The sequence below is a fragment of the Delphinapterus leucas genome, chromosome 6, assembly GCF_059928025.1.
Source record: "Delphinapterus leucas isolate spDelLeu-1000000601 "Yukka" chromosome 6, BTC_Dleu_Yukka2, whole genome shotgun sequence".
In the NCBI taxonomy this organism is placed as follows: Eukaryota; Metazoa; Chordata; class Mammalia; order Artiodactyla; family Monodontidae; genus Delphinapterus; species Delphinapterus leucas.
The window spans coordinates 20,273,897-20,278,413 of record NC_143134.1 but is presented as its reverse complement, the minus strand read 5'-3'; the positions used below and the strand labels follow the sequence as shown (position 1 = coordinate 20,278,413).

Sequence of the window (4,517 nt, the reverse complement as noted above, 5' to 3'; positions counted from 1 at the left end):
AGTTAAAGTGAGTACATAAACCCTATTCATAGCTGAGCCGCATAGAGTACTATAATTTTTTTCTTTCCTCTCACAAGTATTTTTTCCCCCGAGATTTAACAGTTGTTTTGTTTTGTTTATCTGCTGCATTTTTTGTGGTCTTATTACTAACTCAGCCCCAAATTCTCTCTCACTATGTCTCAATGTATTAAATATTTTTTACCAATTTTATCTTTTTGGAGACATCACCGAGAGAACCTTCTCATCAAAAGATCTGGTTTTGTGGGTCGATAAGTCCTACTGCCTGATACCATCCTGGGATTACTCTTTGTCATCATTCTGGGGGTTTTCTTTGACCTCTCTCTTATTGAATTCCCTATTACTTGGGCCCTGTGTCTACATCCATATAGGCTTATTCGCTTGTTTTTAAAATGGAGCACCTTCTCCAGTAACTTTCTCTGAAATACGTATATCTTAAGAATGAAAAAAAAAAAAAAAAAAAGAACGTACCTGTCTGGAAATATATTTAGTCTCTCCTTATACTATGATAATAGTTTGACCAGGTTTAGAATTTAAGTTGATAATAATTTTTCATAACTTTATAATTTTGATGACATTGCTTTAGTATTACATTAAAATGATTGGGGCTATTCTGATCCTTTGTATCTTCCTGATTTTTCTTTTGAGATACTTTTATAATCCTCTCTTTCCCTTTGTGTTCCAGAATTTCATGGTGATGTGCCTGGGTCTATTTTCATTTATTGTGCTAGTGCTGGGCAGTGGACTAGATGGTCCTTATGTTCTCCAGTCCTGAGGTTTAGTGAGCCTCTTCTTCTTGGCTGTTTTTAACTGACTACTTTAATATTCCTCTTTTACAGCCCTACAGGCATATTTCTGTGACAGCTCTTACTATATTGTTTTATAGTTAGTTGTGTATATCCCTAGCATAAGCATAATATGTCCCATTATGGAAGCTCAACTGATTTTTGTTGTATGAATGAAAACAAAATTTACTTGTGATCTTCTGACAGCGTGGACATAGAAACATAGTATGTAATATCTGAAAAATTAATGGCGGCTAGAATTGTACTAGATTTCTGAAAATATACCTCGACTTTAGAGATTTTACAATTTTCCATACATTTTTTAACTCTTTGTAGTGAATGATTTTGCTATCAACCCGAACAAATTCTAGACTGCTCTCCACAACCACTTGAAACTTAAAAGGAGAGAAACAAAAATAGTTTGAGGTTCTTGAGGTTTCTGAATACCTTTAAACATCCATTGTTATTTATAGCCAGCATGTTTATAATCAAGGAAAAGGAAATGTTGTGGAGACAGGCCCTCCTTTAACATTTGTGGGGCCCAAAACAAGCATTTAATGGTGACCCACATACATATGTCTAAATATTTAAAATTTATAACTCAGCCTTTAAAAATATTGAATAAAATATGCTCTAGCCACATACCTTAACAAGTGTACTTTCATTGGGACCTGGAAAGCTAGACTACATTTAAATTCTGGGATTCCTTAGCAGCTCAGATCTGTCTCGTCTTTGAGACGTTCAGCTGGCACACATGTAGGTACATAGACACCACAGCCCCATGACCAAGCTCTGCTCATGTGCTCTGAATGCAGGTGCCCTTTGGCCAGTGGTTGGGAAAATGGTAAGCATATTTGTGGCCCAGTCAAAATTTGGGAGGACAGTCTTGGAACAGAACTCTGTGCAAGACCTGAAAGTGGTCTAGGGGGCATTTGTGCAAGGAATTCCAGGGTTCCATGGAGAAGTGTCTAGAAGGCAGGCATGGATTCCAGGTGGGCATATCCCCTTGACCCTGTGTCCTCCTCCACAGGAGGAAAGCAAGAACATGTCCCTCTAAGTGCAGAGTCCAGGGCAGAGTCTCCTCCTGACTGGGGCTGAAGGTTGGACTCCCAGAGAGTAAGAGGAATCTGACTGTGATCATTTGATCAATTGATGGCAAATCTGAGAAGGAACACAAGTTGGTCCGTTCTATTCCTTTGACCTGTAACTATCTCTGCCAACTCCACAATCAGTTCCATTAACCAAGCAGGAAGGAACTGAGCAAGTTCAGTCCTTTTACTTCTACTTTACATTAAAAAAAAATAACAGTGGAACATGAGATTTCTTGATAGCTTGTGCTGGTCCAGCCTAAATCATAAATCAGAATTTAAATGTCTCGTGGTTTGTGGTAAGTCCTAAGCTGACGTTATCCTCCAATTTTATGAAGCCTTGGAGGCTTACAAACCCAGATTCAGACTTGGTGGTTTGGGTATTAAAAACTGGTTCCTTTCCCTGGGTTTTATGTTACTACTTCAAATTCCACTAGACAAGGAATAAGGGATACAGTAGGAAAGCTCAGAGGACAAAGAATGCCCACCAGGGCTCCGGGAAGGACCCTCAATGAGAATTTGGAAACTCAAAATATCTTTGTTCCTAATTAGACTGACTAAGGAACCTGGAAGAAGCTACATCTTGAATTTGAAAAACTTTATAAATAACTGATGTCTTCAGAACAAGTCTTTTCCACCTCAACCCATCCCCACCTCCCACCAGCTGCCTTTGTTATGCTCCAGTATTTATAAAGCACCTGTAATCGCTTTCATTTCTTCTACTCTTTTTGACAGGCTACAGGAATGCAAAGGAAAGATAAATCAAAATAGCTAAGCCATGGGGTAATTTTCAAACAGGAATTAAAATTTTAAATTCTTTAAAATTTAGGAAGGAAATATATATTTTTAAAGGAAATAAAATAACATTATGGATTTATAAAGTATCAAAAGAGAAAAATATATTACAACACTATTAAAAAGGAGGAGGATATACATTTAAAATAATATTGTAAAGGTCGTGAGGAAAGGAGTGCTGGGTGTGCTGCCGCCATTTCTTCCGCCTTCAGTTTCTGCGCCTTTCGCAGGGCTTCCAACAGCGTTATGTTGGGACAAAGCATCCGGAGGTTCACAACCTCTGTGGTCCGTAGGAGCCGCTATGAGGAGGGTCCTGGGAAGAAATTACCATTTTCATTGGTAAACAAGTGGCGGTTACTAGCTATGATGACTTTGTACTTTGAGTCAGGATTTGCTGCATCTTTCTATGTAGTAAGACACCAACTGCTTAAAAAATAATCCATGAGACAGATACGAAGAGGAGCATTTTAAGATGTGCAGTCTCTTTGAAAAAAGGATCAAACTCTTGAACTCCGCATCCTAGATATGTTTGTAAATAAACTTATGGCATAAAAAAATTATATTGTAAAATTCTTGTATTACAAGGGAAGTAGAATGTCATTAATTCAAAATAGATTGTGACAAGTTAAGGATGCATAGTATAATCTTTAAAACAACAACTCTAAAAAAAATACAAAGGAGTATAGCTGAAAAGCCAGGAGAAGTGATAGAATGAAATACTAACTGATTGGGCTAACACTCGTTAGCCCAAAAGAAGACATGAAAGGAGGAGAAAAGAAACAAAGAACAGAAGGGACAAATATAACAAATTAGAATAATTGTAGAATTAAACCTGGCCATATTCATAAATACATTAAATGAAACACTCCAATTAAAAGGAAAATATTTTCAGACTGCTTGAAGAAGGCCCAACTATATTGTTTACATAAGAGGCACTTTAAATGTAAAGACACAGGGAGGCTGAAAGGAAAGGTTGAGAAAAGATACACCATGCAAATACTAAGAAAGTTGGTTTGGCTATATGAATATCAGATAAATAGACTTAAACACAAGGAGTATTACCAGAGATAGAGAGGGCAATTTTATAAAGAGAAAAAAACCACAATCCTGGCACAACTATTTGAATATACTAAAACCCATTAAATTGTATACTTTAAATGTGAGAGTTATATGGTAGATAAATTATATCTCAATGAAGCTATTAAAAAAAGTTTATTGAAATGATTTTCATTGATTAATATACTATATCACAGTCCCATTGGTTCAGCCATTTTTTTCTGTTAGTCATGGAATGTGTTGAATTAAATTAGTCAAAAGCTCATATATAGGGCTTCCCTGGTGGCGCAGTGGTTGAGAGTCCGCCTGCCGATGCAGGGGACACGGGTTTGTGCCCTGGTCCGGGAAGATCCCACATGCCGCGGAGCGGCTGGGCCCGTGAGCCATGGCCGCTGAGCCTGCGCGTCCGGAGCCTGTGCTCCACAACGGGAGAGGCTGTGACAGTGAGAGGCCCGCGTACAGCAAAAAAAAAAAAAAAAAAAAAGCTCATATATATATATAGTCAAATGTTTATTTCTAGAGGCATCAGTCTTTAAGAGATGACCATGCTGATGTTATGTGTCTATGCATCTTTTCATTTTTTTATTCATCTCTTTATCTGAGTTATACTATGTATGGTATTTTAAATAGTTTTGGTCATATAATATCATTTTCACCTTTATAATATGTTTGAAAAGTAACAAAATATGCTCACCTTTATATTTTGTCATATTATTATCTTGATTAAATGAAAAGTTCTTACCATAGGAGAAAAAAATGACATAACAATCCTAGC

General features: G+C 37.0%; 1 pseudogene; it reads left to right on the top strand.

The window, feature by feature from the left end:
• The first annotated feature begins 1,589 nt into the window (after window positions 1-1,589).
• Window positions 1,590-4,219, top strand: LOC149748856 (cytochrome c oxidase subunit 7C, mitochondrial pseudogene; annotated as a pseudogene).
• Window positions 4,220-4,517: the final 298 nt, after the last annotated feature.